This window comes from Marmota monax, unplaced genomic scaffold (assembly GCF_021218885.2).
Source record: "Marmota monax isolate L192 unplaced genomic scaffold, Marmota_monax_Labrador192_F-V1.1 WCK01_AAM20220418_F8-fsc00277, whole genome shotgun sequence".
Taxonomy (NCBI): Eukaryota; Metazoa; Chordata; class Mammalia; order Rodentia; family Sciuridae; genus Marmota; species Marmota monax.
The window spans coordinates 22,071-45,688 of NW_026694513.1; positions in this window are offsets into that span (position 1 = coordinate 22,071).

Sequence of the window (23,618 nt, forward strand, 5' to 3'; positions counted from 1 at the left end):
TGTCATTCCCTGAGTTTCATATATTATTTTTGTATTTTTGTTTCAATTTGTGAGACTCATGTGCTTATACTGTCAGTATATCACTTTTAAAAAACTTCCACACCCTTCATTCATTCAATAAATGACTGCCTCCTATATGCACCTGAACAAACTAAAACAAAGGACAAAATGATGCCTATGATCTGGTTCCTGACTTTAAGTAATCCAGAGGGAAATATAGACCAATAGGCAGAAATATACACTTCTAAATTACCAAGATAAAAATAAGTGCTGTTGAGCAGAGTACAGAGAAACTAGCTCAAGCATAAAACAGCTATTGAAGACTTCATCAAGAAACAACATTCAAGCTGAGTTGTGAAAAAGCAGTCATTAGAAAACTGGAAGTATCTTAGGGACAGCATGTGCAAAAGCCATGGCAATATGAAAAAGTACATTGTTTTCACACAAAAGTGATTAACTTCATGTGTCTGGGGTTGAAGTTCCACAGATTATAAGCTGCAAGAAACAGCCTGAAAACATGCAGCCAGTTATAAAAAGCTTTTATAATCTAGGTGCCTAATATATAGGATATATAATATATAGGCTATAGGATAAATAAAAGCAAATATTCTCTACGAATACTAAGCAGCAATTAGGAGTAGCAATCAAGATGGAATAGTGTTCAAGGCAAAATAAACAATGCCTACAGCATAATACCAGCAATACAAATTTAAAATATGTACACACCCATTGTGTGCACACAAAATAAATCTACATGTTTTACAAGAACACAAACAAAAAGATTCAGGTTAAAACATTAGAGTACTTACTTATGGAGTGGGAAAAATAGGGGGTGGGGTGGGAAACGAGAAAAAGGGATTTTTTTCAGCAATTATGCACCTGTTTGATGTCCAAGAAAGTCTATATATTTTCCTATAAGTAGCAGAGGTTTCAAGATCTGAGAATGGCAAAATCTAATGTGGTTTTTAAAAAGAAGAAGGCTACAGCCCTTTAGTTATGTTTTCTTCTGGAGTGAAGAGAATGGGTTTCTTGCCCCTTTTCTACATATGCTGAGTAGATCTCTATAATTCTGTAGGAAAAGGTGAGGTTTCAAACAAAAGTACCAATAAGTAAGATGAATGTAACATTTCAGAAATTGTTGGAAGCAAATATGAGGTCTGAAGGGGAGTAAATAGTTTCAAACAAAAACAGCATCTTAAAGCCCAGATCTGATCATCTGCCAAGAATATTACAGAAAATAATCCTACTCTATGGTAGATGCTGGACTAAAATACAGAGGGTTTCACCAAACTGAAGGTCTTTTCCATTTTCTCATAATTGTGCCAAAGGGAACACAATGAGAAATTCAAACAAAGGTCCACTAAGTATGTCTCAGTAGCTCAGAGCATGGATCTCTGTATAAATTTACACCAGTCCTATCACTTGAGAGATGAATCTTGCATCACACCAAGAACTGCTGCATCTGGTACAAGCAGACTTTCTATAGAACTGCAACTGAACACTACAGGCAATGAGCCAACATTTTTAAATTTCATCAAGTTCTAGTGCCAGGTGACAACTGTTTGCAGTGACATGATTTATGCAACACATTTCATCTAGTTATCTTAGAATCAAAGGAATTTTACCAGAGTTCTCATTCAGATAAACAGGAATGATTTCTACCTCAATTGCATCTGTGAAAAGTAGAATACACACTTGTTAAGTTTTAGGACAAGATACTATTAATTAAATTCTCATAATAAAAGTAGTGCTTACTGGACACTTCTTCAGTTGTGAAGACATTATTTTTCATTGGGAGGGACACAGCTAACTAAAATGCAACTGGAGTCAAAATTAATTTCAAAAGTAATAAAGGATAAGTTGCAAATAATATACAACATGGTTAACAATACTTATTTATGTATAATACTTGCATTTCCACAGATACACTCATGAGGTCAGATGTTTTGGGTATTTTTCCCTTTTTGGTCAGCACATCAGTGAGTTAATGAGGACTTTTTCCTTCCCAGACTTCTTGGGAGTCTTCACCTTAGCCCCTAGTTACACACTCATTCTGCTATGTTTGTACTCATTCTATGCAGAGTAACTTATATTTTGAGAAGGCAGAATCTGAAAAAATCTTATAGTAGTTACCCTCAAATAATTTCACGTGTATTATTATCTATAAAAGGTAATCCAATTATTATGAATGCTGAGATTATGGGTAATAGTTCCTTTCTTCTTAATGATCTATGTGCTATTTTATTGTCAAGAAAAAAGATATTAAGTAACATTATAGTGACATGATATAGAAAAAATTTATTATATAATGAGTTTTCCATGATAAAAGATGGTGACACATATCAAAGGACTCTCATATGGGATCTTCCTCTTGCCCTCTACCATTATCCTGGCTAACAACCCAACCTAAATATGAACACACAAACTTACCAGCTTTGTCACAGTGTCTGTGACAAACTAGACAAAGGAAGGCATAGGCTGAAAAAACCGAAGTTGCTTGTCAAACACTATGAAGATACTAAATCTATTTTAGGCTTTAAGTATTATATTAAACCAAAATACCAGAGTTTCTTACAAAAAGATTCAAATTATATCAGCATCAAGTATGCTAAGAACTACACAGCTTAACATAAAACACATACATTGCTGCACCTCCATATATGCATGAATGAAACTAAATTTTATGTAATATTAACAACATCACATAACAGATGTAACTTTATTAGAAAAAAAATTTGTTCAATAAAGCAATGATCACCCTGACACTCTCCCCATTTCCCTATACATTATGTACTCATCAAATAAATCAGATAAACCAACATTTTTAAAAATCCAAAAATATAACTTTCAATGTTCAATCTTACTTTTCTAAACATTAAACCTGAAATTGACAAACTAAAGTTGTTATAAAGCCTCATTGTATCACTTGGTCATTCATTCTGGAACACCTCATCTAAAGCAGGATTTTCACAGAATCTCAAGAGTTTTTCTTTAACCTCCCTTCCCCCTACCCCAGGTTTAGGAGGGAATAAAATCCTCAAACTTGATACTTTGCATCACTAATTACACTAAGATACAGCAGGTAATTATAAGCTACACATGCCCACTATAAAAAAAAAACACTGCTCCCTATTTTCCTTGTCAGTTCCAAGTATACATACTTCTATTTCTACAGTAAGAAAAGATGGCACTTCCTTAGATGATCTCTCAATTTCTTAATCAACAATATATATTTTATTATATGTGCAACAGAGAGCTACAAATGTCTTCTAACACTTCTTACTTTGATATATTTAATGTTTTCACAATTTTACTTGTAAGATGGCAGGTTACCATAATTTATAAAATATGACACTTCTGAGAGAGTTAGAACATCCATCCCTGAGATTTACTACTTCTTTCTTACTTTGTCTTCATTAATATTCATTTAAAATATACATTATACTAGTTTTACTGCTGCTTTTAGTAATGTAAAACTTGGCTTTTTATGTAATGCCTTAGAGTAAACAAAATATAAGTGCAGTTCATGGAGTGAGATACTTCATAAAATATAATCATGCAAAGTATCAACAAATGCATTTAATGATTTGGTTATAGCTTTTGACTCACAGATTATATCATTATGTAGGTGGCGTTTACTGCAAAGTAAGCACTTAGCAAATTTACACAGGAGAGAAAGTTAAGGCTCATGATTGTTGTAAGAACAAAAAATGAAAAAGAATCTATTTAAGCACCTTATTAAATCTCATTTTATATTATTCAAACTTTCTAGGCAGTTTTAAGTTTTCATTATCCTAACAAATCCTATATAACATTTATCAACGTAAGAACATACTAGACGATCTACAGGGCATACAGTTTCTCCCCAAGGAGTATATATTTTAAACTAGATACAGACAAAAATAACATAGCAAATGTTTACAAAGCTCTTGGTAAAGTTTTAATTCAAATATTCTTGAAAATACCTAAGTAAGCAACAAATTATTTTCATCTCATCAAAACATAAATTTGATTTCTTTACTGCCAAATTAGCTTACTATTAATTCATTCAATCCAATTTCCCAACCCTCCAAAACAATTTTTAAAAACAGTATAATCAGTTTAACAAATACTATTATTAATCAGATCCTGAAGTTCACAGAATGTGCTTTGGATGTTTCAACTCCAACATGCAAAAAGCCATGCAATAATATCAAGAAAATTGATGACTAAGCAACTGCAATAGATCTACCAGTTTTCTCATATATAAAGATACAATTTAAGAACTATTGCACTTTTAAGAAATAGTTTCTTGCTAGGAAGAAATGTAAGTAGAACAATATTCTGCTAAATCAAGATTTATTTTAATTCACTGCAGTATAACAATTACCACTAAAAAATTTGTTAAGAAGTTGAAGCACTGGGCTAGGGTTGTGGCTCAGTGGTACCGCACTCATCTGTATGTGTGAGGCACTGGGTTCAATCCTCAGCACCACATAAAAATAAATAAATAAAGGTATTGTGTCCATCTACAATTTAAAAAGTTTTAAAAAAAAGAAGTTGAAGCATAAACAATGCATGACTTAATAAGAATGAATAAGAAACTGGATAAAGTGTTTAAATGAATAAAAATTAATGCAAGTTTAAACATTTCTGTGAATATGCTTTCATATATTCAAAATGTGTTGTGATTAAATTTACACTCAAAGATATAAAACATTTAATGTGCATATCAATGTTTATAAATACCTACTGTAACCCTATTTGTGTATTCAAGTTTCTGTTTTGTTGTTGCTAGTTTAGTTTTAGGTACAAATAACTATTTGGAGAATATTTGAAAGGTAGAACATACCCTTTACCAAATACTAAAATGTTTATTTTAGTCATAAGAAATAAGTTCTTAAGAATGGTACAAGTGAACTTACGTGTTAATTCACAAATAAGTTAGTGTTTACTCTTCCTACTAATAAAAGGGAAAACATCCCCCAATTCATTTTATGAGGCCAGCATTACAATGGTTTAAGTAAGAATAAGTGACAAACACAAGGAAATATAACTGCAGACCAATATCCCTCCAGAAAATAGACACAAAAATATTTGATAAAAAAATCCTAATAAATCAAATCCTGGGGGTGGGGGGAGGAAAAAAATATACATATATACATATACATATATATAAATAAATATAAAAACACACACATACATATCTCATTATATATATACAATGATAAAATGGGTTTATTTTAGAATTCAAGGTGGCTTTATTAAAAGAATATCAATCAGGATAATTTACTAAATTAAAAGACTAAAACACAATGCATAAGAGGCCATTACAACTCAAATAATTAAACTCCAGCAAATCAGGAATAGAAGGGAATGTCCTTGACCTGCTATAGGGCAACTAGAAAAATTTATAAATAGCAGCATACTCAATGATGAAAGAAACACTGAATGCTTTTCTTCTAATATCAGAAAGAGGGCAAGGATACCCTCAACACTCACCATTTCTGCTTAACACTGGAGATCCTAACCAGTGTAATAAGGTGAGAAAAAATAACAAAAGGAAGAAAAATGGAAAGGGAGAAGTAAAACTATCTTTATTTGCAGACATAACTTTCTATACAGAAAAATCTAAAAAAATTAATGAAAAAAATAACAGAAACTGTTAGAAAGCACATTTAGTAACATTAAAGTCAAAATATAAAATCATATATATTTCAATACCAGACATGTTGTATTAGTAATGACAGTGTTGAAATTTACACTAGTACATAATACCATTTACAGTATTATTAAACATATAACAGGGATAAGAACTATAAAACAGCTATGAGAAAAATTAAAGAGCCAAATACATCAAGAGATATATCCCGTTCATGGATCATTACACTCAATATTGTTTAAGATGAAATAGACCTAGAGGCAATACAATTCTAATCCGATCCCAATAGGTTTTTAAACATTTATATGAAAAGGCAAAGGACTTTAAGTAAAAAAACTTTAAAACACAAGACAAATTTGAAGGACATATAGACTATCTAATTTTAAGACTGTAAAGATACAGGAATGAAAAAAATAGGGTATTGACATAAAAACAGTAAAAACATGGAACAGAGCTAAACATGGTAGCACACACCAGTAATACCAGCAATTCAGCAGACTAAGAAAGTAGGATGTCAAGTTTGATATCAGCCTTAGCAACTTAGCAAGGCTCTAAGCAACTTGGCGAGATATGTCTCAAAATAAAAAATAAAAAGGACTATGGATGTAGTTCAGTGATACAGTGCCCCTGGGTCAATCTCCAATACCAAAAATAAATAAATAAATAAACAACATGAAAAGGAAACAAAATAAATTACACATATATGCTCAATTGATTTTCAATTAAAAATCCCAAGTAATTAAATAAATGTAGAAACATTATTTTTCAACAAATGGTGCTAGTTCAATTGGATGCCCACATGAAAAGATATGATACCTAACATCATACACAATAATTAAGTTGTATCATAGGTCCAAAGAGGAGATTATAAACTCTTAGGCAATCTAGGTGGAATTTGATTAGGGAAAAATCTAATACTCCACAAAAATCCCAAAGGGAAAAAAAAAGTCAATAAATTTGATTTCATCAAAATTAAAGAATCACATCCTTTGAAAAGACACACTTAAAGAAAAATGAAAGCATAGACCCAACAGACATGGGAGAAAAAAGTTTACAAACATATTTCTGAAAAAGGACATGTACTCAGAATATATAAAAATATATTAAAAACTCAATAAGAAGCAAAAAATGTGTTTTTTTAAAGAGGCAAATGATTAGAGTAATTTACAAAAGAAGATACGTAAATAGCAAGTGAGCAAATAAAAGCTGCTCAAAAGATTAGCCATTTTAAAGGAAGTACAAATTAATACTGAAATGAGTTTCCAGTCATTCATTAGGATGATAACTGAAATTTAAAATATTGTTAATACCAAGTGTTGGCAAGAATGTAGAACAATTGAAACTGATACATTGCCTATAAGAAGCCACTGTGCAAAGCAGTCTGCCAGTTACTTAAAAAGATAAAATACCCTTATATTACTTAGAAATCACATTGTATGAATGTATCTAATTTATCTAAGTGAAATAAAAATATATCAGTAAACAAACTGGCATAGCCATATAGTTAACTACCACCCATCAATCAATGAAAAGAATCAAACTACTGATACATCTATAAGTAAAATATAAAAGAAGCCAGGTGCACAAACTACATACTGCATAATTCCTTTTATATAAAACTTTAAAAAGGGAAAAAAACTAGTGTTATAAAACAGATCTGTGGTTGGCAGGGGCAAAGAGAATTGATTATAAAAGGGGCTGGAGTTGTGGCTCAGTGGTAGTGTGCTCGCCTTGCATGCATAAGGCACTGGGTTCCATCCTCAACACCACGTAGGAATAAAATATATTGTGTCCATCTAAAACTAAAAAATAATTTTTAAAAAAAGGGCAAGAATAAACTTTTGGGATTAATGGAATGATTTCTTTCTTTTCTTTCTTTTTTTGTTTTTAAAGACAGGTGTCACTATGTTGCCCCATTGCAGCCTGAAATTCCTGGGCTCTAGTCTTCTTCCTGCCTCAACCTCCTAAGTAGCTGGAATAATAGGCATGTGCCATCATACTGGATCCTCTGTCTTGATTGTGATGATGGTATACAACTATATACATTTATCCAAACTCGTACAGTTAAAATTGGTGATTTATACTATAACTTAAACCCAAATAAAACTAATTTAAAAAATAAAAACAATCAAAGGTATGTTCAAGACATATACTAGTGGGAATTTCTGAAAATGTAAATTTCTGAAAATTGGTGGGATTCATTTATTCAAGGAGCACTGAGTATTTACAATATGCCAGACACAGTACAGAAAGGAATCTGTTTGGAAAAAAGTATTCTAGATTTAGGAATTTGGGTTTTTTTACTGTGTAGCCAAAAAACAATGATAATAATAATAGCCTTCTACAGAGGACATGGCTGTGTATGTAAAGTTCTTAGAATCCAGACAAAACCCCACATCGTCCTAGCCCTGGCACAGTACTCCTTCTCTTGTTCCATTATCTATACTATACAGCCCTTTACATTTTCTCCAGCAAACAATAAATTATTTTTTAGTGTAATGTGATAATAGCAATGCTTTAATGAAATACATGGCCAGTCTCCATGAGTTGAATTCAAAGACAATGAACATGGAAGGAACGAAGATTAGTGTTCTACTATAATAACCTAGGAATGGGTGGTAGCAGTAGGAAGGAAAGCCATTGGTTATGAGACCTTATATAAAAAGATTCATCCAGAAGGTAACTAAGAGATTAGTAGAACCATAGATAAAACAATAGATAAAATAGATAAGATAAAACAAGAAATGCATCTGTTTTGTTGGAGAAATCATCAACTATGGTCAAATTATTACCCAAAGACAAAGCTACTAAATAAAAAATTATGTCTCTACCCTTAAAATCATAATAACGCAGTTTATCACAATTCTTGGATATTTTATTTACAGTAATTTAGAACTGTCTATCTACACTTAAAGTCTAGACACCACTCTCCCTTCAGTCCTCAGAGATATCCATATTCATAAAGCCAAAAAAAAGTTTATACCTGCTTTCTAGAAACCTCTAAAATAACTGGCATACCTAAATTTAAAGAATTAAATATGTTTAATTAAATCTATCATTAAGCCAAAACTTTCTTTCAAGGAATCAAGGTTATCTGCCAACCATAAATAAATGCCTAATTTCTGCAGCACACAGTGGCATATGTCTATAATCCCAGCAATTCAGGAGGCTGAGGCAGGAGGGTCACAAGTTTGAAGCCAGTCTCAGCAACTTAGTGAGACTGTCTCAAAATAAAAATAAAAAAAGGTTAGGGCTATAGCTCAGTAGTAGAGCACCCCTGGTTTCAAATTCCAGGACTGGAGGTGGGGGACCTAATTATTGGATCTCACATAAAGACTTGCAACAGAAAGTATTCTAAAATTTAAAAAAAGATAAATCTCTTTTATCTTTTAGATAGAAATTATTTCTCAAGACAGGATTATATTACATTCATAACTTCTTCCAAGGTTCTAAAGAATTCACTCATTGGTAATATTTATTAATAAAAACAATGGACTAGTAGCCCTTTAATAACTGTAACTCAAGATATTCAACAGATGAACCAGTTTTCCAAAGGCAACAACAAAGAAAGTTAAGACCAAAGAACAGAGAGCTGAGCCCAAGTAAACTGGAATGGAAAGAGGTCACTGCTGCTCTCCCCAGTGGCCAGTAGAGGCTGCCAGTGTACAAGAACACATAGGGCTGCTGCCCCCAATCCCCAAACATACACAGAACTACCACAAACATAAAAAGCATTTCCACCATACAATTAGAAGCCCAGCATTCTAGGCTTATCACAGAGCATTATTCAGCAGTAATCACCAACTGTCTTTTCAACTGCAGCTTCTGGACACAGGAACAAAAAAAAAGCAGAATATTTTGAATACTTTTGAAAGATTGTCACTTAGCCACTGTGACCAAAAGAAAGCACCAAGCCTATGTGATTGCCTTTCCAGAAATGATACCTCAACATTCACAGACTTGTGAAAACGGGTATTTTCACTAAAGAATAGCTCAATTTATGTCTTAAAATTCTTGTTTGAATAGATATATTATTTGTCTTCTTTATACACAGAGACTTAATTACACCTGAAGGAAATTTTCAGTTACTGAATACAAAGTCATGATTTGATCTATAATTTGGAAGTATCAATCTTAAATTACAAATACTAATATGCTTAAAAGGAATTTCTCTCACATACCTCAGTCAGGTAAGAAGACTCTTGTTCATCTGTGGCCCTCACTCAGAGCCAAGATTTAGCAAATGGCAATCCCTTTCCAAAATCCATTTCATGAATCTGCTCAACAATTTTAAGAATTATGTATCTGACCCTTTTTGAGCTCCAGAACACTGTTTTTTCTATTGGAGAGAAACTTTGCTGTCAATCACTGCTCCCTTTTGCCACGCAAATATGTGCTGCAGCTTTCACTTGTCACTCCTATTATATGTAATGTAGGCAGCTTAGCACTAAATCAATTTAAGAAACTGCAGAAGTTAAATACATACATTATTATTATGATGACAGAAAAGGCAATGAATGTCTTGCAGCTCCATTTGCTTTCTTTGTTAAAGAAGAAAAAGCTAATTATCTGCAGCTGTCAACCATGAAGACCTAGACCTATTTAAGTCAACATTAGCCTTGGACAACTAAAAACATTTCTCATATTTTTGCATGATTGTTTTCTTCCTGCAAAAATATATAACCTCATTACAAAATACTAAACATTCTAAGAACAATGTGAAAAGCAAGTTGAAAAATATGAAGCTACACACTTTTATCTCTTTTCATTCCTTTCACAACCACTTCATTTAATATTTTTTTAAAACTGCCTACCAATTTTTATAATATACGTTGTTAAATTAGTATAGCTGAAATTTAGACAGATGCAAAGCTCTCTGTGTAAATTCATACAAAAAAACATTCAAGTGAAAGGCCAGACTATTGGTTACAATAAATATGTTAGATGATCAAGAAAGAAATTGTGTTCATTTGTTTAATAAAAAGAAAGAAAAAGGAAATGCTGTTGAAAAGTGCCACTAAATCATGGGCTTCGTCTTCATATATTATTCTCTTTATCTACCAATGTTCCATTTCTCAGTCTAGTGCCATTACAATCAAACTGAATAACTAATTGGCTTTGAGTTTTCTTTTTTTAAATTTATATGCATTTCCAAAATAACAAGGATGAAAAGAATATTTTAAGAAATTTTTAAAAAATTAATATATAAACTATGGAATCTCCCAACATTGTGTCTTTAAAAGTACAGAAAGAGCAATATTTTTAATATAAATATTCTTTGCATTTACATGAATTTTCAGTGATCAAACATTATTTTCCTGTTATTAAGAAGAGCTCTTTTCTCAGGGGAATACACTTAGTACTATTTTACAAATTCACATAAAAAGTGTCCCTTTCACTTTCTAATAAATTTTTAACACATGTAATCCTTTCTGCAAGGAAATTAACATAATTTCAACCTTACAAAATTCACAATGTGAGAAAAAAAACTGACATGTGACAAAATTATAGTTCTAAAATTTATAGCTCCATGCTTAAGTCCATAAACCAGGTTTAAAGTGAAATCATTACAAACTAAAGCTGACACAAAACACCAAGATTCTGACTTGTTACAAGCCACTATGCAATCTTGAGGAGTCACTATTATATTTTCCCAGTCTCAAATTCATTAGAAACAAAAGGCAAAAAGTCAAGAATCATTTGTATAAATAACACAAAAAGCCATATATATCAGATCCAAAGAATCACATGTAAAAATGGAGCACCAATCCTGATAGGTAGAGACAGAGACACAGACTTTATGCTAGGTAAAGAAATCATATAGTTCAGTGGCCACAGTGCATTGGTTAGTAAATTTCTCACTGTCACAAGCAAGTAATTGACAAGATCAAGATTCCATCTCAGCTTTTAACAAGAAAGCCCAGGTTCTTTCCACAGCCTGAAACTACCTCCAGAAGTTCTAACATTGCTTTACATTTTCAGAAAACCATGTCTATCAAGATTAAGAGACCATTGCCATGGATAACTTGGATACTGGTGACACTATTACTCTCTGTGCATATTAGCACAGTGTAAATGACAAAAATATGATTAGGAGAAAAATCTTTGTCTTAAAATGAAGGGGAGAAGATAAATGATCCTAAAGGGTTCAGAATTCTAACGCTAACATTCTAGGTTATTTATCTAGGAACAGAAGAAAGTCTCTAGCTATTTCTTTTCTAACTTTCTAAAATCTATTCAAGATAATGCTATAATTTCTACTCCAGTGCTACTTTATAGAAACCTTTTTTTTTTTTTAAGAGAGAGAGAGAGAGAGAATTTTAATTTATTTTTTAGTTTTCGGCGGACACAACATCTTTGTATGTGGGGCTGAGGATCGAACCCAGGTCGCACGCATGCAAGGCGAGCGCGCTACCGCTTGAGCCACATCTTCCGCCCTTTATAGAAACTTAAAAACAGCATTCAACTAATGTAATTATCACAACTCTGTTAATTATTCTTATACAAATGAGTATACTGAAACTAGAAAAGACTGTGGTAACTTGACCTGAATCACCAAAATACTAGGAAATCAGAGCAATTAAAAATGAAGGCCTGTTCTACTGGGAACACTCCACATTATATATTAGATGCTGCCATATAATATCAGCATCCATTGGCATATCACTAAAACTTTGCCACATGTCTCCTTATTTGGTCCCCAGAATAATCGTGCAATGAAACAAAGCCATTATTATTCTGGTGTCATTTTCTTTTCTGTTCTTTCTTTCTTTTTTGGGGTGTGTGTGTGTGTGTGTGTGTGTATGTGCCATGTTGGGGATTGAAACCAGGGCTTTGTGCATGTGAGGCAAGCACTCTATCAGCTGAGCTATATCCCCAGCCCTTTGGTGTCATTTTCAAAAGGCAAAACTGAGACTTGAGAGTTTATATCACTTATTGAGGCATCCTTACAGAATGATGACAAAAGTCAAGACTTAAACACAGATCTCCCACCTCCAACTCCTGTGCTTCTTTTGATAATGTAACCTTCTGTCAATTCAACACCTGTGAAATAGTTCTATGACTACCCTATGTAACCTGGTCTCTAAGTCTCCAAGAAGAACTGAGCTCATAGAAGCAATGTTTATGATTATGTGTGGCAAAATAACTTATTATTTCTAATATAAAATTATTTTCTAGATATCTTTGTGCAATACTATGAAGAAAATTCCCACCCAGATTTTGAATAATCAAGAATAAGCTGGCTAATTATTAGAAAAAATCCTCTTCAAATCACAGCAGAAAAAAAAGTCTAATAATTTTCAAGTTTATTAAATTATAAATCAGACATCTCCTTGCTTACATAAAAAGACAGCAGTAGTACTGCCTTTCCAATTCCTCAGAGTTTTTCCACCAAATTCACTGCCATTACCAAAAGCCAGAATGATCTCATTTAGTAAACCAATTTCTTGCTCTTTCACTAGACCCTAATCTAAATTATAGTATAAAGACATAAGGCTCTGTATTCATGACTGGCTTATGATAAAGGGCACTGGCTGATCATGTGTCCTTATGAGGTCCTGTGACACAGAAGGATTTTTCCCCCCTGTACTTTATCAGTCTCAGAGCCAGGCAATTTATTTTGAGTCAGAAAAATAAAATATAATCTTAGGCCATCTGGTTCTGTAAAACTCTATATTTGTTTAAAAAGGTCACTGTTGTCAAGTTACTGAATGTTATCTCTGGAATTGACAGGAAGAGAGAAGCTTTTGAAAGCAGGCCAGGAATATTAAAGCACCGGATATTAAGATGTAAAGTATTATTTAAAAGCTGGTAAGTGGTAAACAGTTCAAATCTCAGCTCCATCACCTACTACTTTTAAATGAACTTGGGCATGTCACCAGCTTTCTTAACTCAATTTTCCCATCTAAAAAATCCATACAATATTCTTGTGGGCTACTATAATAGATATATACCACCAGCCCATAGGTACCATTCGAAATTTATTCAACACTTTCAGTATAATTTTCGTTCTAATTTTTCTTTAGTTTTGTGTAACATTAAAATTTTCATTGTTTTTATGAATACTTCTCCAGGCAACAAAGTGGAATTTAAATATATAACCTCAATTTACACTATGCGTACCAAATATGTGGATTTAGTCTATCCCTAACAAGAAATTCAATCTAACTCAAGAATGTAAGCAACATTCACCTCTTTTTTAAATCAGATTATTAGCAGTTATTATTTTGCCAATGAAATGAATGTTGTGTCACCAAAGAATGAATACTAGGCAATATCAAACTCAATTCTGAAGAACTTCAGTGGGTCTACAATTACTGCTTTACTGGATAACTGTTAAGTATCCTCATTTTATACACTATTATCTTCCCATTATGTACTTTGCTATTAATGTTGTCCAGTAGTACTATAACCAAACTACTGCAGTAACAGGATGATTCAGAGATGATTTAGACAGGCTATTGAGGCTCTTTCCCTTTTGGAGTTTAGTGATGTGGTAAAGAATATACAATTAAAACATACATTAAAAAGAAGCCCAATCAAAATCCACCCAGCATGTTTCCAAAGAGCAATGCTCTCTACCAGGCAGACCAGAGTCCAGAACAACTTAATACAACCCCTTAAGGATTTCTACAGTAGGCAAATACTTCCTCTGACTTTTAGTTGGAAGTATCCCCACATATAACTGGTTTCTCCAAAATCAAAAGTCAAAGGTCAAATATTTTCTCTGATATGCAGAAGCTAATCCAAAATAAAGGGGTGGGGAATAGGGGAGAGAGAGAGAGAGAGGGAAAGGGAAAGGGAATTTCATCAAAATAGAGGCCAGATCAGCAGGAAGGAAGGATGGGAAAAGGGAAAAAAAGTGGAATGAATCTCATCAAACTTTCAAATGTATATACGAATATGGCACAGTGAATCCCAACATTTAATATATCCACAAAACAATAATTAAAAAAAAACTATGAACACATTGCAAAACTATCAGTAGAAGGATAAGAGCAGGGGGAAGGAGAAAAGGAGAGGGATAAAATTCTGGGAACTGCTTAAAGCACATTATATTTCATGCTTTTATAATTATGTCAAAATGTATTCTATATATATAACTATATATATAACTATATATATATATATATATATATATAGTTAAATATAACTAAAAAGAATTAAAAATAAAAAATAGGCTCTATGCTGATAAAAGCTACAAATTCTCTTGAGCTAGGAATAAAGATTTCCATGGTTTTCTGCTTCAAGTTGTTAGCTGCCACAAAATCTCCTGTTTGATATCATAACAATTTTCCATATGAATTGCTGAGTTCTCTAATTTCTCCATAATATTGACCTGAGAAATCTGATATTAAAAATAAATTTCAAACTTCAGGCTCTAGCCAAGAAAACTACATCTGAAACACGGTTCTTTAACTAGAGGTTATAAAGATAAATGGATCAGAGAAATTTATAAGCCTACATAGAAAAAGACAGAGAAAGCTCTCTTGATCAACCTTCACTTACCCGACCTACCATGAGCCCACATTCACCATTTCCTCTCCAACTACACCAAAAGATGCTCACAAAATGCTGAAAACGCAAGGCCTGTAGTCTCTTCTTCAGTAGAGCACATTATATTTCATGCTTTTATAATTATGTCAAAATGTATTCTAATGTTATATATAACTAAAAAGAATTAAAAATAAAAAACAGGCTCTATGCTGATAGAGCACTCACACTTCTAATCCCAAATGTTGATTTGTATGTTCATCCACAACAGTAATATTTCTCCCAAACCTCAGTGGGGGGTTTAACAATAAAACTCAACTCACAGTTTTACTGTTAATGTAATTAGCTAATTTAATTAATTATTAGATAATCAGGAAAGCAAAAGTAAAAATTTCTGATTCTTTAAAAATTATGTCAAATGCTTTGAAAAGACTTAATGAAAGTAATTCCATTATAAAACACTGGTGTTGCAACAGGCATAGGTAAGTAATATACTTAAAAACTGGTAAAAATCATAATGGACTAAAAGTTCTCAAAGGTTAGCATGGATGCCTTTTGAAATCTCAGAATGCTGAGCCCCACCCTCCATAGTTTCTGATTCGGCAGATGTGATGAAACCAAAAAATTTCTATGTTAAGAAATTCCCATTTGATATACTGGTCTGGAATCCACAGTGTAAGCCACTACTTGGAAGTTTTCTAAAATTATAATCTATATTAAATAAATGAAGCATAGACTAGGTATGATTTGTTATGAATATAGATTTATGCTAAGACCTAGAGTTCCAGTCAGCAATCCTATACCTTATGCTATAAAGAAAGGTCCCTTGGTCCTAATCAAAAAGCAGTATTTATGTATGTATTTTGTTTGTTTTCAGTACCAAGGATTAAACCCAGGAACTGTTAACCACTAAACCATGTTCCCAAACCTGGTTTTGTTTTGTTGCTTTTTGTTTTTGTTTTTAAAGCTAGGGTCTCCCTAAGTGGCTTAGGGCCTTGCAAAATTGCAGAAGCTGGCTTTGAATTTGTGATCCTCCTGCCTCAGCCTCCTGAGTTGCTGGGATTACAGGTGTGCACCATGGTGCCATGGTACCCAATTGCTTTTTTTTTTTTTTTTTTTTAGTTAAAATGTGAAGTGGGATGTAAGCATCATTTCTATGCTGTTTTAACAGACATTTTCAATGACTAGCCAAATTAGAAACAACCTCATCAGGACAGATCCCCTGTCAAATACAGACCATATAAGTACCACTGAGTTTCAATGCCCCTTCCCCTTTACCATTTGCAAGAAGGAAACTGACTGCCTCCTTGGTTATGACTTTCCCCAGAAGCCTGGGTGTAACTCAGTGGTAGAATATCTACTCATGATTGAGGCCCTGGGTTTAATCCCCAAAACAATACTTACCTCAAACATAATTTCACAATATCAATGAAGCCTTTAAATAAAAATTAAAAAGTTAATCACTATTTCCAATTTGCCAGTGGGCTTTTGAATTCAAAGAGGATAGGAAACATAACTAAAGGTAAGTCAATCAACATGTGGCACTCACAACCTGAATACAGATCTGTCTTTTAACCTCTTCCCTTCCTAATTTTATTGTCATACAAATTACATCTTCATATAAGCACTTCCACATCATTTTATAGTTTTGGTCAATTGTTTTAAAAAATTGGGGGACAAAAGTAATAAACAAAAATACATATTATGTATTTTTATGCATTTTTCATAAAACCTATGTACTCACCTTTACCATGGTTCTTTATTTCTTAGAGTTTACCATCTAGGGTCCTTTCAACCTAAAGGACTCCCTTTAATATTTCTTAAAGAGCAAGTCTTAGTAACAAATTCTTTCAGGTTTCCTTATAGGTAAATGTCTTAATTTCTCCTTCATTCTATATCTGCTTGATATAGAATTCCTGTTTGATGTCTTTTGCTTTCAACACTAAAAATGTCTTCTGTTCTCCAGGATTTCTGATAAGAAGTCAGCTATTAATTTTATTGAGGAGCCTTGAGACAGGTCATTTTTCTCCTGCTGCTTTCAAGATTTTTCTCTGTCACTCAGTTTCATAAATTCAAATATGATATATCTAAATGCAGGTTACTTTGACTTGGGTTTATGCTGAGCTTCTTGAATGTTTAAATTATTTTTCGGCAAATATGGAACATTTTCTGCCATTTTTACTTTAAATATTTTTGCTTATCTTTTCCTTTTGGAGTGCTCATCATACCTATGTTGTCACATCTGATGTAGTCCCATAGATCTCCTGAGGTTTTGTTAATTTTTCTTTATGTTCTTCTTACTGGATAATCTTTATTCAACTATCTTTAAATTGACTGATTCTTCCATCTGTCAACTCATAGTTGCTGTTGAGCACCTCCAGTAAATTCTTCAGTTCATTTATACTTTTAAACTCCAGAATCTCCATGTGGTTCTTTTTATGGTTTCTATCTTTATTGACATTCTTTACTGATACCAAATACTTCCCTTTGATATTTGTAGATGTGCTTCATTTAGCCCCTTGAATATATTTATAATGGCTGGCTTTATAAGTCTGTCTATTAAATTAAAAATCTGAACTTCCAAAGGACAATTTTCTGTTAGCTGGTATTATTTTGGTTTGGGGGTTTTGCAGTGTTTGTGGCATTTCCTTTTTTTTTTTTTTTTTTTTTTTTTTTTGTATATCTCAAATTTTTTTGAAAACTGAAATGTTTTAGATAACAATTTTAACAACTCTGATATCCAATTCCTTTACAACGTCCCCCCAAATTTTACTCACTGGTTTGTTGTTATTTTCTAAACTGTTTGTTTATAGATTCTATATTTCCTGTGTCTGGCTCCTGAGTTTCCTGCTGCATTTTTTTTTTTTAAAGTCTTGGTCTTTATTTTGAAGCCAACTTTCCTATTAGTCAAACCTGAGTCAGTGTAATGTAGTGGTCAACCAATGATTGTTCAAAAGATTTCCTTAAATGCCTAGCCTATATATATTTCAACTTTTGTCAAAGGAATCTTGGTGAGAACTCACACCTTCCAACTTCAAGAACCTTACAAAACAGCCCTAGCTTTCACATCCTACTTACACAGAGCCTTAAAATATGCCACAGCTGACATTCTCCTTTCCTTGTCCTTCCTGGCAATGAACACAGCCTTGCATATTGTGTAGGCTTTTAGATATCCAAGAATATGTAGTAAATTTATAATGTTCCCTATGGTTGGCTAATTTTCCAGGATTTCCTTTTCAATTCCTGGCCAGGCTCTCCTTTGCCCCAGCTGAAATTATAGCCTTAGGCAGTGGAGATCTTGCCAACAATTTGCTATTGTTTCAGTAAAGCCCTGGGGGGTAAGCTTTTTCTTTCCCCAACTGAGCTGAGCTCAGAGTCAAACCAAATAGTCAACTACTCTCAGAGAATAGAAGTTTTCCCAGGGAGCTGCAAGTTCCAACAAAATACTATGCTCCAGGGATGGTGCCTTTAATGGATCTCCAAAAATGGTCAGATCTTTCTATTATCTTCAGTGCTGCCAGATTTTGCATATACCACTAAGCTGAGGAAAGAAGGAGGATGAGAATAGCCTCAAGTAAAAATTTACAGACCCTGCTGCCTTCCCATACATAGTTTAGTATTTTTCTCCAAGACAGAAAGGATTTTAGATTCATTCCCTAGCCTGTTAACTGCCAAAATTCTAAAACGGCTGATTTTCATTATTTTACCCTAATTTTTTTTTAATTTTACTGAGGCCCACATGCCACTGTTCTGGCACGTGGGCCTCAGTAAAATTATTATAGAACTTGATTGGCCCACATGCCAATCAAGTTCTATAATATTTTAAATCTCCTTTGTAGTTTTTGTGACAAAAACCTTTTAACAGCACAAAGCAATTTGTAAAATTATGCTTATAGAATTTTAGATAACTGATTCTTATCCCTAGTAGAAATTTACAGGGGAAAAATCTATATTGCAACATTTAAATAGGAAAAAAATGATCATTCAGAGAAGAAAAAAAACTGCATGAGCAATGCCTTAATACATTTTTTTCTGTTAACAAATGTGTGAATGACCAAAAATAAAGGCAATTCCTGGTCTTAGACCCACTTTCACCCCAAACATCCTCCTAAATATTTCTTGTACAATAGAAAAACATTCTATGAGGAAGAAAACTAGTCCATCTTGTGTTACTTGACTGTCTTAGGCCAAATCCAAATCAATTCTGTTAAGTAATAACCAGCAAAAAGCCACAGATATCTGAAAGTAGAAGGTCAACAGAAGATGAATCAGAGACTTACATACATGAAACAACCATATTTCCTGAGATCTCTTAAGAGATAAAGATGGGTTTACCTCAGATTCAACCAAGTATAGGCCAAACCTGTGTTGTTAAGGAAGAGTAAAAAGAAAAATTATTACTGTATTTCTCTTTTGTGTTAGCTGATATTAGTATGCAAGGGAAAGTTCAAAATTGTCACAGGAAACCAAGAAAAGCAACCACTGCTTAACAAAGCTTTTATTTTAAAAAACATTGTAATGCTTCTTTTGTTTTTCTGTTGTCTAACAAACCACCCAAGACTAACTGGCACAAAACAATAACCGTGTTATTTGCCACATCTGGGCAGGCTCAGCTAGACAGTTCTTATGCTCATCTTGCTGGAGGTACAATGCTCTCAACTGGCAGGTGGAAAATAGGCTCAGCTAGAAAACCTTGATGGCCGAGCTTCTCTTTCTGTGTATCTCAGGGCCTCATCCTCTCCATGTAGCCCTCTTTTCCACAAGGTCTTTCAAGGAAGGTAATCAGATTTCTTACATGAGGATTCAACCTCCCAAAAACACAACTGCAAAAGCTGCCAGGCCTTCTGTAGGTTTACATCAAGACCTGCAACAGCTTTAACTTTGTTGTGTTTTGTTTGCTAAAAGCAAGCTACTGGCTCAGAACAAAATAAAAGAGACTTCACAGGGTATAAATAACATCAATGTAAAAGACAAAAGCCAAGGTTTGGGTGAGTGGAATAGAGGCAACCAAAAAAAACTATAAAATGGATGAAGCTACATGATGACCAGAAAATTATAGCCAAAAAATCTATTTTCTGTTTGTTTACACGGTGAGAGTCAATTTACTTTCAGTGAGAATCTTAATTATAGGTGGAACCTGATTAATCACTTACAAGCCAAATGACCTTGGACAACTCAATCTCTCCCAGCTTCAGCTTCCCAATTATCAAACAGGGAAAATCAAATGTGCCCTGTCTATCTTATAGAAATGCTGTGTAAACAAGCCAAGAAAGAGCTTGGAAAACTGTTATACAAATGTAAGCATGTCTTATCTACCTGACAGAATGCTAAGTATGTATAGTCAACTAGTTAGGCTCCATTATGATGATCATCACTAATTACCCCATATGCCAAATTACTACCATGGCACTGATATTACATAAAATAAAATTAAAATTATATTTTGATAAGAAAAATAGTAACACTAATACTAGCTACAACTTAATGTTTCTAGTTGCATATCAAATGCTGCCAAATACTTGGGATGAATGATAACACAATAATACAAAGTAGATATTATTCCTCTTGTATAAATACACTGAAACTTGGTTACTTTAAGTAACTTAGCCACACTATTAAGCAGAAAAATCATTATTAGTTTTTAACAAATAGGCACTTGATAAATATTTGTGATAGAAATTACAGAACAAATAAAGCTAGGACTATCTGGCTTTAATGCAAGAAGTATTTCAACTACATCTTAACTATACTGTATTGCTGTCTCACAATTCTCATTTTTATACGCAGCCACTAAAACTGTAATCTCAGCAAATATATCTAATGAAGATGGTGATGAATTGCTCATGTTAATCTACAAAAAGGCTTTCCATCTGAAAACTAACTTTTGTTTTTTTAAACATCTAATCTTTAACTCATCTAATGAGTTATCAATCGATTATGAGTTATAATGGTCATGAGAACACAAATTTAGAATAAAAGCAAAAAGGAGATAAATCCACACATTTAAAAATCCCTAATAAAAGATCACAGCAAATTTTTATTTTATTTATATATATACATATATTTTTTTTTCTTGTGCTGGAGGCTCTACCCAGGTCCTTGCACATTCTAAGCATACAATCTACCACTGAGTCACAAATATTTTAAGTGGTGAAAATCCATGACATGAATGACAAAATTTTATATCTTTATTTTATACAGATCTTAAAATTTAAGAGAAGAAACTGCCCAATAAAAAAAGGACTAAAAATATATATGGAAAAATAAAGAAATATTGTCTTAGATCATTTTGTGTTGCCATAACACCATATACTAAGCAATTTATAAAGAAATTTATTTCTTATACTTTGGAGACAAGGAAGACCAAGATTGAGAAGTGCACATCTGTCCATTTTCCTTTATCATCCCATGATAGAAGGCATAAAAATAAACCAGACTCACTTTTATAACAATCTCACTTATAAAAAACACAAACTCACTTCTGGGTAAGATTAATTTTAGACCTAATGTTAGTCATCTCTTATTAGGTCCCACCTCCCAACCCTGTTGAACTGAGATCAAATTTTCAACTTGTGAACTTCAGGGGACATACACAAACCATAGTAAATGTGAATGGCTAATAAATACATGTGGTAATTTTTTTTGAGTATTGGAGGATTTGGTCATTTCATTATCAAAAACATGAAAATTCAAGTAACATTTTTTTCAACTGATGGCAAAAAAATTTTTAATAAAAAAGATGGATGCTATCCACTGTCATAAAGCAAAGAAACAAAACATTGAAACACTATTGTTGGGAGTATAAAATGCGTTACTTTTCAAGAGAGTAATCTAGTAATTGATAAAACCATTCCAAATGTACCCAGCCTTTTATTTAGTAATTCCATTCCTGAGAATTCATAAAAAGGAAAGAATTGGACAGTTGCATAAAAATGTACATAGAATTAATACTTACTACCAAAATATAGGATACCATCCTAAGAGTCTAGCTAGAGAATTGCTTAAATAAACTATGATATATGCTTAAACAAAAGGCATAGGATTTTATTGTCATGAAAAAATATTCCAGATAATGTTAAAGTAAGAAAAGAAATCATACGACTTAATTTTCATAAGAATGTGCACATATTTTGTCAGAAGGAAAGAAGAGAGAACATGGACACATGAGCAAAACCAGATGAGTGTGTTAGAGTGAGCACATATGCATTTGGAATTAGGGAAATCTCAAGATGTGACAATAATCCTGTACACAGATATGTATTAATCACTGAGCAGGAGAAGGGTTTTTGTTTTTCTTATTTTCTCCCTTTCCCTTTCTATATTTGTTGAATGCTTTAAGCACAATTTTATAATCATAATAAAACTAATGTCAACTGTCAGAAGCAAGAGGATCTATGTACTTTGATATGGATCCTGAGTGAAAATTTCTTATTCCTCTTTCAAATGATAAATTAAAAATCATAAAAACTCTATAGGTTTTCTATTCTCATGGATTAGAATTTGTAATTTCTTTTAAAATATCACTTGAAAGTGAAGCAGGGAGGCTGTGAGAAGATGGCGGCGAGGGGAGTGCATTGCCCCCGTGTGCTGCTTCACTGTGTGGGAGTATGACAAGTCAGGACGGCTAAAGGATATCTTGTTAGGAATTTCCAGCAATAATGGGGTGCTCCAGAACCTGGAGGAAGGATTTCCATCGCACGAGGATCGGCTACGGGGACTCAAACGAGAGAGGTTTGTCGCACGGAGGGTAACACTGCTTATTCAGCAAACCGCCCTGCGGCTAGAGTCTGCAGCGCGCGCTGGGAAACGAGGAGATAGCGACGCAGGGATACAGCGCTGCAGTTTCTGCCAGCCGTGCAAGCACAGTACTCAGGGCTGAATTCTGGGTACGAGACGGGGGAAGGAAGCGGTCCATCTCGGTTCTCCACACCGGTCAGACCACAGAGGAGGCCAGCAGCCACCATGTTGGAAAGCTGACGTCACCATCCCTGTTTTCGACTGACCGCAGCTCATTCAGCCATAAAACAGGTAATTTCAGGCTGCCATTCGCCTGCGGCTTGCAGACAGATTGCTAGGGTTCAGTGCCTGGGTGCTTCTTAGAACCTGATCTTATCGGAGCGAACACCGAGCGCGGGGCGGCCGAGTTCCGGCTCCCGGAACCGTCCCGGAACCGCCCTGGCCCAGGGCTGCAGAGCCTGCAGAGGCTGCTTCTTGGACCTGCTCCTATCAGAGCATACACCAAGCACTAAGCGGCCGAATTCCGGCTCCCGGAACTGAGCCCGCGGGGACTGCTTCTTGGAGCCTACACTTATAGGAGCTTACACTGAGCACGGAGCGGCCGAGTTCCGGCTCCCGGAACCTCCCTGGCCCGGGGCTAGGAGCCCGCGGAAACTGCTTCTCGGTCCGGGTCCTGCTGAGGGCCGGTCAGGACTCACCCGTTGCTTTGGTTGCCCGGCAAGGGGAACGAAATGCTGCCATTCGC